Source organism: Scyliorhinus torazame, chromosome 5 (genome assembly GCF_047496885.1).
Source record: "Scyliorhinus torazame isolate Kashiwa2021f chromosome 5, sScyTor2.1, whole genome shotgun sequence".
Lineage (NCBI taxonomy): Eukaryota > Metazoa > Chordata > Chondrichthyes > Carcharhiniformes > Scyliorhinidae > Scyliorhinus > Scyliorhinus torazame.
Window position 1 is genome coordinate 150,218,719 of NC_092711.1, and position 12,120 is coordinate 150,230,838.

The 12,120-nt window shown below is 46.8% G+C and overlaps 1 long non-coding RNA gene across 1 annotated transcript; it reads right to left on the reverse strand.

The window, feature by feature from the left end:
- On the reverse strand, positions 1 to 12,114 carry LOC140420089 (uncharacterized). The gene is made up of 2 exons (XR_011946182.1): positions 11,363 to 12,114; positions 1 to 5,247 (listed from the first exon to the last, which is right to left on the reverse strand). It is a non-coding gene; the product is annotated as an uncharacterized lncRNA (long non-coding RNA).
- Positions 12,115 to 12,120: the final 6 nt, after the last annotated feature.

Below are 12,120 nucleotides of genomic sequence, written 5' to 3' on the forward strand. Positions count from 1 at the left end.
TAAATACGATTACTGTTTATTTATAACAAGAACAATAATAAAATATGCAGCAAACACAACTGATTTACAATAAGCCAATTCCTAATTCCCACTTTAACCTGCCCCCAACCTCTACACACACAGAGACATACAAACACCGAGGGGTGGAAAGGGATAAGATCAGAAGTGAAAGAAATTCTTTTTTTCAGATGATGATTTTTAGCACACTTTACTTCACAGCAAGCTTGCAGGTTAAAGTCTTTAGTTTACAGTCTGTAGTGATCTTCTCTGTAGGTTAATTTGTTCACGTTCTTTGTAGTTTAGAAATGCAGTACTCACACTTTTCTGGAGACACACCTCACCTCTGTTCAAACTTTTCTTTCAGTTTGTGGTTTGTATTCAGGTCTCCGTGGTTTCAGGAATATAGCACCCACAGGCTATCTGGGAAGAGAGATAGCACTCACAGCTGCCTTCTGGAGAGAGAGTTAGTCAGTTCTGCCTCTTGTGCTGCTAGAATCAAACTGAAAGCTTGGGACTCTGAAAAACATCCCAGTGGGATAGGATCCAATCACCGCCTGTTACCTAGGAGCACAGCCGTTTGGACCAATTCATTGGCCACCAGCGAATCAATCAAACCGAGTCCCAACCCCAATTCTCACACTGGTGCCGAAAGATCTTCAGCTCCAGTTTAAACCAGTACAGGCACCTGGATTCTTCTGCTTGAATTAAAGATACAGGCTGCTTGCCTTAAAGTGACATGTCCATTAATCATCCATGGACCAAAAATGTAACGGCAGAAATTACAGCTGGTACAGCAAGTGATGAGGAAGGTGAATGGAATATTGTTATTTATTGCAAAGGGACTGGAATATAAAAGTTGGGGTGTTTTGCTGCAGTTGTACAGGGCCTTGGTGAGACCATGGGCTGGATTCTCCACTGACGGGATTCTCCATTGCACCGGCAGCGCACTCACACCCGGGGATTTCCAGACGACAGGCTGGCAACAATGGGAAACTCATTGTCCGTCTGGCAGGACGGAGAATCCTGCGACTGGTGAGGGCGCGCCACAGGACGGGGAATCTCGCCCCATATTTAGAGCACTGTGTACAGTTTGGGTCTCCTTATTTCAGAAATAAGATAATTGCATTAGAAGCAGTTCAGAGGAGGTTGACTCCCAGATTCTGGAATGAGGGGGTTATCGTCTGAGGAAAGGTTTGACAGGTTGGGACTGTATCCATTACAGTTGAGAAGAATGAGAGATGATCGTATTGAAACACGTGAGATCCTGAGTGGAATTGACAGAGAGAATGCTGAGAGAATGTTTCCCTTGTGGCAGAGACTAGAAATCGGGGAGACCCGGTTAAAATCTGAAATGTCCAAGCAGCCACTCAGTTCAAGGGCAATAAATTCTGGTCCAGCGACTTCCACATCCCATTCAGAATTTACAAAACTCTCTCCACAAAACCTCACTCAATTTCACTCCATTATTGTCCAGTTCTGGCTCCGCCTGGGGTAACATCTACTCCATATTTTCTTCTCCTGAAGGAGCACCATGAGTTCCAGGTTACTGGTACATTAGGACAGATGCTTCAAGCAACAGATCAAACATGGATGTAAAAGATTCTCCAGCTCTCTCTTTGTGGACAGTTCTTACTCAGTATTATTTCGCCCAAGCCCTTCATTGTCCCATTATCGCTTTAATTTCACTCCCACTTTGCCCATGTCCAGTGTGTTTAATTCTATCCGGATTGTTTTAAAGTCAGTTTCTCTCTGGAGTGTGTGTCAATGTCTTGATGATGTCACAATGGTGTCTCAATCCCCTGGCCACATTAACCATTTCATCTCCTGCTGTGTCTCCAGTTGCTGTGTGTGTTTGGGACCCGGTCTTCAGTCCATTTCACTGTGAATTTAGGCTTGTTATTTTTCACATGGAACAAATCACAACTGCACACCCACACCGGGATCCCAAAATCATGTCACATTTTTTTAACTCTCAGATGCGCTGAAGATCAAAGTGAGTGTCTGTCTGTCTTATCTGCCCTGTTATGGTGCTGATATTTCATGTTGTGGCTGGGCTTTCAAATGTGGATTTCTTTAAAACAAAGTTCATGGGCCAGGATGTAAATATTTCCAGGAGAAAGTGATCAATTTATTAATCCCATCTAAACATTCCAGACTTTCACTGGAACACAGGTGGATACCAGATTGATATAGGTTTGCCTTTCAGTCGTCAATGGTCAGACGCTCTGTACCATTTTCCAAACTGGACTATTTGACGAACTGCGTGTTTTAATTAACATCCCTCTTTCCTCCAGTTGCTCTACTGTGGGTAAAATCCCTTCGGTTGAGGACGGGTTGATGGGTATCGTTTGGTACATGGTGGAACATTACCAGTGAATGATGCTGGTTCCATCTGTAATTGGCCACAATCATTCTTATCTTTTGCCACATTGGATGTTCATAAAGCTGATCTTTCCTGATGGTTCTGATTGGCCATGTTACTTTCCCATTTTCAAAGTTTAAGGGAGAATTCAATTAGGATCAAATATCCAGACCCAGAATAGCCTGGTCCACTGGGCCTATCCAGACTGAAGATATCAATTCACGTGAACCAAATTCTATTGACATGGGTTGAGTTCTTTTAATAGTATAATTATAATCTTTATTATTGTCACAAGGAGGCTGACATTAACACTGCAATGAAGTTACTGTGAAAATCCCCCAGTCGCCATATTCCGGCACTTGTTTGGGTACACCGAGGGAGAATTCAGAATGTCCAATTCACCGAACAAGCATGTCTTTCGGGACTTGTGGGAGGAACCCGGAGCACCCGGGGGAAACCCACGCAGACACGGGGAGAACGTGCAGACTCCGCACAGACAGTAACCCAAGCCTGGAATCGATCCCGGGTCCCTGGTGCTAACCACTGTGCTACCGTGCCACCCCATTAATAGATTGTAGCATTTTCCCACCTTCTGATGTCAGGCTAATGGGTCTGTGGTTCCCCGTTTACTCTCTCCCTCCTTAAATTGTGGGGTTACATTTACCACCTTCCAAACTGCAGGAACCATTCCAGAATCTATAGAATTGTGAAAGATGATCACCAGTGTATCCACTATCTCTACAGCCGCCTCTTTCAACACTCTGGGATGTCGAGCATCACGTTTGAGGGTTGATTAACTTTCAACCACATTAATTTCTCCAGGACTACTTTTTTACTTATTAATCTCATTCAGTTCCCAATCCTCAGGCTTACTACTATTTTGGCCACTTTATGAGCCTCTTCCTTTGATCTAATGGAATCTTTAACTTTTCTTGTTAGCCGCGGTTGCATCACTTTTCCTGTTGGATTTTTTTCCCTAAAGGAATCAATTTTGGTGTATATATGTGAAATGAGTTGCAAAAGTCCCAGAAGACCATAGGCTGCTCTCCCCTTTGAGAGAGCGAGAGAGAGAGACAACTGGTGGTTTAACCTGAGGGTCACCACACCTCAGGCGAGGGGCAATGTTGCGAAGGTGGACCCTTCATGGATAACCTCAGCCAGTACGACAGTTGAATCCCTGCTATTGGAGTCACTCTGCATCATGAACCAGCCATCCAGCCAACTGAGCTAACTGACTCCCCCAGTAGATGAATAATAATGCCTGAAAATATTAGCTATTGCCTGTCTCCCATCATACCATTTAATGTGGTTTCCCAGTCTACCTCAGACAACATGTCCCTCATACCCTGATTGGGTGTTCACCCAGATAAATTAAACAAAAAACATGTAACCACCAATGTCCATCTTCATGGCAATGTGGCATGATTTACGGGGATCCAAACAGAAATGCAAACTGAATATCTTCTCTCTTCGAAACACCCCTTCACGCTGTGATCCATGTGAAATTTGAAACCAGGTATTCGCAACAAGGCTCAAAGAGCATCAGCCATCTGGAGGCAAAGCCATAGGACTGCCAAGTCGAGCAGAACAAAACCCTACAACCCTCCCCATTGACCAACTGACAGAATGAACAAAATACAGTCCTGGATGTAACTGAGAGCAGAAACAATAACAGCAATAGCCCCTGTAATCACTTGTGAACTTGGTGTCTCAGCAGGTGCGATGAATCATGGATTCCCTTCCAACACTGAGCGGAGAATGACCTCTCACCAGTGTGAATTCGCTGGTGTGTCTGCAGGTGGGATGGATCATTAATTGCCTTCTCCTACTTAGAGCACATGATTGCCTTCTCCCCATTGTGAACTCGCTGGTGTCTCTTCAGGTTCGATAAGTCAGTGAATTCCTTCCCACACAGAGAGCAGGTGAATGGCCTCTCCCCAGTGTGAACTCGCTGATGTGTCCGCAGTTTGGATGACTCACTGAACCCCTTCCCACACTGAGAGCAGATGAACGGTCTCTCCCCAGTGTGAATTCGCTGGTGAGTCCACAGGTGGGATAACTGGGCGAATCCCTTCCCACAATGAGAGCAGGTGAATGGCCTATCCCCAGTGTGAACTCGCTGATGTGTCTGCAGATTGGAGAACTGAGTGAATCCCTTCCCACACTGAGAGCAGATGAACGGTCTCTCCCCAGTGTGAACTCGCTCGTGACTTTGCAGGTGGGATAACTGAGTGAATCCCTTCCCACACTGGGAGCAGGTGAACGGTCTCTCCCCAGTGCGATCTCGCTGGTGACTCTGCAGGTGGGTTAACTGAGTGAATACCTTCCCACACTGAGAGCAGGTGAATGGCCTCTCCGCAGTGTGAATTCGCTGGTGTTTCTTCAGTCTGGAGAACAGAGCGAATCCCTTCTCACACACAGAGCAGGTGAATGGCCTCTCCCCAGTGTGAATGCGTCGATGAGTCTCCAACTCAGATGGGAATCTGTATCCCTTCCCACAGTCCCCACATTTCCACGGTTTCTCCATGTTTTGGGTCTCCTCGTGTCCCTCCAGGATGGACGATCAGTTAAGGCCTCGTCCACACACAGAACACGTGTCCGGTCTCTCCCCGCTGTGAATGGTGCAATGTTCGTTCAGGCTGTGTAAATGTTTAAAGCTCTTTCCACAGTCAGTGCTCTGGAACACTCTCGCTCGGGTGTGTGTGTCTCGGTGCTTTTCCAGTCACATTGATGTTTAAAATATTTTGATGCTGACAGATTCGGCAAACATTTCTCCTTCTAGATCCAAAGGCCGGTGACATTCAGATCCCAAGGTATCGAGTGACTCTGTGGGACCGAGACGTGACAATTGAGATTTCTGTCTGGAATTCCTCCTCTTGTAATATCTGTAAAAGGAGTTTTCTCAAAGTCAACACTCAGTACAGGATAGAAATTCAGAACAGAGAATTCTAGTTTCTATGGAACATTCCTTCCTCTCATTCCCCAATATCTCGTCTCCAGGGAGCGGGCTCGGAGGGGCAGGGTATCGGAGCAGTGACTGTAGGAAGGATGAGCTAGCTGACCACTGCACCCCGGTACAGGAGGCCATTCAAGCGGGGGGAGGAAGTGGTCTGGGGATTCTATAATTAGGGGAACTGATAACATCCTTTGGAAGCAGGACCGAGAGTCCCACATGGTATGTTGCCTGCCCGGTGCCAGGGTGAGGGGCATCTCTAACCGGCTTGAAAGGATATTGGAGAGGGAGGGGGAGGATCCAGTTGTTGTGGTCCACATTGGGACAAACAGTATCAGCAAGACTAGGAAAGAGGACCTGTTTGGGAATATCAGAAATTAGGAACAGAATTAAAGAACAGGTCCCAAGGATTATAATCTCTGGATTATTCCCTGAGCCACGTGCAAATTGGCATAGGGATGAGAAAATTAGAGAAGTAAACACGTGGCTAAAGGAGTGGCGCAGGAAAGAGGGGTTCCATTTCATGGGGCACAGGCATCAGTATTGGGACAGGAGGGATCTGTGCCGTTGGGACGGTCTCCACCTGAACCGGTCTGGGGCCAGTGTCCTCGTGGAAAGGATAAATAGGGAGGTCAGAAGGACTTGAAACTAACAAATGGTGGGGGAGGGGAAGGCCTCAGGGGAACTCAATACAGTTCCAAAAACAAGTAGCAGGATGGTCTGGACTGGCTACCAAATATACCGGTTATAAAGTTTACAGGAGGGACAGAGAATATGGCAGAGTGGGTGGAGTAGCCTTACTGATTAGAAATACCATCACCTCAATGGTGAGGATTGGATTTGTCTATTGTCACATGTACCGAGATACAGTGAAAAGTATTGATCTGCGTACAGTTCAGACAGATCATTCCATACATGAGAATACACAGGGCAAACATCAATACACAATGTAAATACATAGACACAGGTATCGGGTGAAGCATACAGGAGTGTAGCACTACTCAGTGGAGGAGATGTGTGAAGAGGTCAGGTCAGTCCATAAGAGGGTCGATTAGGAGTCTGGTAACAGCGGAAAAGATGTTTTTGAATCTGTTAGAACATACAGTGCAGAAGGAGGCCATTCGGCCCATCGAGTCTGCGCCGACCCACTTAAGCCCTCACTTCCACCCCATCCCCATAACCCAATAACACCTCCTAATCTTTTTGGTCACTAAGGGCAATTTATCATGGCCAATCCACCTAACCTGCACGTCTTTGGATGTGTTCTCAGACTTTTGTATCTCCTGCCCGATGGAAGAAGTTGGAAGTGTGAACAAGCCGGGTGGGAGGGGGCTTTGATTATGCTGCCCTCTATCCCAAAGCAGCGGGAGGTGCTGACAGAGTCAATGGATGGGAGGCGGGTTTGCGTGATGGACTGGGCGTGTTCACGACTCTCTGTCGTTTCTTACAGTCTTGGACCGAGCAGTTGCCAGGCCAGGCTGTGATGTTACCAGGTTGGATGCTTTCTATGCTGCATCTGTAAAAGTTGGTAAGATTCAATGTGGACGTGTCGAATTTCCTTAGTTTCCTGAAAAAGTATAGGCGCTGTTGTGCTTTCTTGGTCGTAGTGTTGACGTGGGTAGACCAGGACAGGTTGTTGGTGATGTGCACACCTCGGAATTTGAAGCTGTAGTCAATGAATAGGAGTCTGATGTCGGAGTCCTTGCTGTCGAGATGCTCCAAGTGAGTGTAGCGCCAGGGAGATGGCATCTGCTGTGGAGGATATAATGAGGGGAAGGATCCAGCGGAGACCATGGGCTGGATTCTCCGTCGGTGGGATCCTCCGTTTTCCAGCAGCGCACTCATGCCCGCGGACTTCCCGACAGCATGGGGGTGCCCACAACGGGAAACCCCATTGGCCAGCTGCCAGGACGGAGAATCCCCTCCCACATGGGTGGAACTGAGGAACAAAAAAATCTCAAACTGTAATGGGTGTTGTGTATCGACCGTCTGGTTAGCTCGGAGGTGCTAGATTGTATAAAGGCAGAAATTAGGCGAGTGTGTAGCAAAGGCAGAGTAGTATTAATGGGGGATTATAACTGACACACAGATTGGGAGAGGCAGACAAGCAACTGTCAGAAAGGGAGTGAATTTCTGGAATGTGTCTGGGATAGTTTCCTGCAGCAATATGTTCCAGATGTAACAAGGGGACAGGCAATATTATATTTAGTTATGAGTAATGAGCCCAATTTAATTAGCAGCCTAACTGTGCAGGAACATTGATCAAATAGTGATCACAACATGATTGAATTCAGTGTAGTGTTTGAAAGTGAAAAGCACATTACAGACAGTAGAATTTTAGACTTGGGTAAGGCTGACGTTAACGGGATGAGACAGGGACTGTCCTCGGTAAACTGGGGAGATCGGTTACTGGGTCAAACAACTGAAGATAAGTGGAGAATATTTAAAGAAACATTTAACGAGATACAGAGCAAGTATATACCCCTGAGAGGAAAAGGCTCCATTTCACAGAAAAAAAACAGCCACGGACAAATAAAGAGGTTAGGGACAGCTTAAAACTAAAAGAAATAGCGCACAAAAATACAAGACACAGGACAGATCCAGACGAATGGGATAGGTACAAGGACCAGCAAAGGATCACAAAGCAGCTTGTAAGCGCAACTAAAAGGGATTATGAAAGGAAACCTGCAAGGTTCATCAATATCAATGAGAAGAAATGTTTCGTTATATAAAGGGAAAGCGGGTGGTGAAGAGCAATGTAGGCCCAGTAGAAGCTGGAAATGGAGATATTGTCAGTGATAATGGGGGAATGGCAGACACGCTGAACAATTACTGTGCCTCAGTATTTACAGTTGAAAAGGAGGATAACTTGCCATAAGTCCCGAAAAAATTAATAGTTGATAGAGGACAGGGACTTGATACAATTAACATAATGATACCGATACCATCACTAACTAGGAAACTAATGGAACTGAAGAGTGACAAATCCCCAGGACTTGACGGTTTCCATCCGAGGCTGTTGAAGGAAGTCAGGGAGCACATTGTAGATGCCCCAACGATAATTGTCCAGAGTTCCCTAGATTCAGGAGTTGTCCCTCTGGATTGGAAAATTTCACTTTTTGAAGTGCGGATACACCAGCGAGTTCACACTGGGGATAGGCCATTCACCTGCTCTTAGTGTGGGAAGGGATTCACTTTTTAAGAAGGGTGAAAGGGGAAAAACAGGGAATTACAGACTAGTTAGCCAAACATGACATGGTAGCACAATGGTTAGCACTGTTGCTACACAGCCCCAGGGACCCAGGTGCGATTCCCGGCTTAGGTCACTGTCTGTGTGGAGTCTGCACGTTCACCCCGTGTCTGCGTGGGTTTTATCCTGGTGCTCCCACAAGTCCCCAAAAGCCGAGCTGTTAGGTGAATCGGACAGTCTAAATTCAGTCCCTCAGTGTTAAGCCTACTTGTGACACTAATAAAGATTGTTATGAACATCTATGGTGGGGAAACTGCTGGAATGTATAATCAGGGATAGGGTAACTGAACACTTTGAAAAACATTGTTCGATCAGGGACAGCCAGCCTGACTTATTTTACTGAATCTTTTGAGGAGGTGACTAAGGTAGAGGATAGGGGAATGTCTATGGATGTCATTTATACGGACTCCCAGAAGGCATTTGATAAAGTCCCACACAAGAGACTGTTAGCTAAGGTGGAAGCCCTCGGAGTTGAGGGCAAATTATTGACACGGTTAGGAAATTGGTTGAGTGGCAGGAGAGTGCAGGGATATGGGTATTTAATACGGGACAATGAAGAGTATAACACCGAGTTGTAGACAAACAAAACTGATTTTATTTAACATTAACTATATACACAGCTCCAGTTGCTGAGTTAGGAGAGATTACTCAAATTTGACCTGTTGCACTTTTCAGGATTAATTTCAATTTGCCACTGTTCTGCCATCTAACCAGCCCGTCCATATCATCCTGAAATCTGAGGCGTTCCTCACCATTTCCCACACCCCCAATTTTTGTGTCATCTGCGATCTTATCATATCTCCAACATTCACATCCAGATCATTGATGTACGCTCCGAACAACATGGAACCCAACACCGATCGCAGCGGAACACCATTGGACACAGGCTTCCAGTCACAAAGACAATCTTTGACCATCTCCCTCTGCCTGCTGCCAGGAAGCCAATTTTGGTATCAATTTGCCTGGAGCCCATCTTGACCAGTCCCCCATGTGAGACCTTGTCACAAACCTTACTGAAGTTTTTCCGGGCTACATGTGGACAGCACGGAAGTACAGTTGGTAGCACTTTGCTCCACAGTGCCATGGTTCCAGATTTGATACCCGGCTTGGGTCAGTCTGTGTGGAGTCTGCACGTACTCCCCGTGTCTGTGTGGGGTTCTTCCGGGTGCTCTGGGTTCCTCCCACAAGTCCCGAAAGACGTGCTTGTTAGGTGAATTCGACATTCTGAATTCTCCTGAGTGCACCTGAACAGGCGCCAGAATGTGGCGACTAGGGGATTTTCACAGTAACTTCATTGCAGTGTTAATGTAAGCCTACTTGTGACAATAAAGATTATCAACTGCACTACCCTCAACGACACGCTTAGTCACCTCCACGGAAAATGCAAATGAAATAGAATCCACAGAATCCTTCTGCACTGACCCTCCGATAGAGCATGCTACCCAGGTCCACTCCTCCTCTCTATCCCCTTAAACCCACCTACCTTTTGGACACTAAGGGACAATTGTTCATGGCCAATCCACCTATCCTGCACATCTTCTGGACTGTGGGAGGAAACTGGAGCGTCCGGAGGAAACCCATGCAGACAGGGGGAGAACGAGCAAATTCCACACAGTGTATACCTTAGATCTCTTCCTTTCCAATTCCCCACCCTCTTCCTTCAAACCAACTTTCCCTTTCTGATTTCCTGCTTTCAGGGACTCAAAGACTTAGAGTCAGAGAGTTTTACAGCAGAGAAAGATGCTCTTCGGCCCATCGTGAAAATGCTGCCTGTTCAGCCACAGCAGGTCAAGGATGAAAAGAGAGAGCAACAGCTCAGCACTTCATGAAGACAGGTAGCCATTTGATATGACCCTCACTGCTACCAGCTCAGATACAACACTACACAAACTTAGCAGCCACTATAGAGTTGGGATCAGCTGTGGTGACACACTGGACTGGATCCAGGACAGGGTGAAATATAGTTTGCTTGCCAGTTCACTGGAGGGTGTGGTCAGAGATGGGTGCTGCTTCGGGTGGATCAGATGAGGATTTTAATAGGCACTGATGAGGGTGTATATTGAGATGCTGGGTGGATTGTCTGGCTTGTCTGACAGTCTCCTCTTCACTGTCAAGCAGCATGTAGAGGTCTGGCTCCAAGTCTCCAAATTGGCAGAGGACATTGTGCAGAACGTGCCCTGTCCACAACCTCAGCTCCATCTCCTTGTTCTGGTGCAGAACCAGAGGCACTGCTATTGCTGCTCTGAAACCTGTTACAGTCTTTGTTTGGGTAGGTCTTTATAAGACATAATCTTCCTTTGACAAAGCCATGCTAACTATCCTTTTTTAAAATAAATTTAGAGTACCCAATTATTTTTTTTCCGATTAAGAGGCAATTTAGCGTGGCCAATCCACCTAACCAGCACATCTTTGGGTTGTGGGGGTGAAACCCACGCAGACATGCTGACTATCCTTAATTAGTTCTTGCCTTCGCAACAGAGATTAATTCTGTCCCTCAGAATATTTTCCAATCATTTCCTGACCACTCAAGTTAAACTCACTGGTCTGTAATTTCCTGGATTTTCCCTACTTCACTTCTTGAACAATGGAACCACATTATCGGTCCTCCAGTCCTCTGGCACCGCTCCTGTGGCCAGAAAATTTTTAAAATTGTCAGAGTGTCTGCAATCTCCTGTCTTGCTTCCCACAGCAGCCTGGGAAACATCTCATCTGGGCCTGGGGATTTAAACAAGTCACCAATTGAAGGACAGAATAAGCACATAAATTTAATGGGGAGAAAAGGAAGTGTTTTACTTACAGAGGTGAGAGGAAGTTTCAGTCTGTGTGAAGCTGGAGGAACAACAGGTTTGCTGGGCAGACAGTGAAGGAAGCTCCGTGCAGCCAGTGACACAGGCCCCAGACTGATTGGCTGAAGGATCAGCGCCTGTCCAGTCCTCCACAGGTTCCTATTGGCCAATCTCCCTCATGGAAACAATGAGGGGCGGATCTCGGCCCACGTGAGGTGGGCGGGTATTTGACCTCCCGATGCTGAGCTGTTGTCCAATCCGGAGTATTTTGTTTCTGTGACCAGGGGTGTTGCTTCCAGTGTGCTGGGAACGCCCCTCTGAGTCATTGTGACGTCCCAAAGAAGCCCTGCCTGAATCACTCTGTTCCGCGGTGACGTCTCCGGGTTCCAGTGCGCAGGCCCAGCGGGCGCACACGAGCCCCGACCCCTCCTTTTGTTCCCCCTCCCCCTTCACATCCCGCAGACAAGGTTTCCAGGCAACCGGCTGACGCTTCCGGCCAGAGCGAGAACTCGTCCAGTGATCTCCATCTCCACCCAGCCCGGGACTGCGCATGTCCAAGGGAGATAGGGAACTGCGCAGTGCAGAGGAGAGCCCACCCTCTGACCTTCCTGCTCAGGTATTGGCTCTTGAGAAACTGAGAGGCCCGAAAGGACTTTGGTCCTCCAGCCAATCAGAGCACTGCCTTTGTGTGAATGAAGATTGAATGAAGCTTCACACAGACTGAAACTTCCTCATGTCTTCAACATCAATGAGTAAAACACTATTTTCT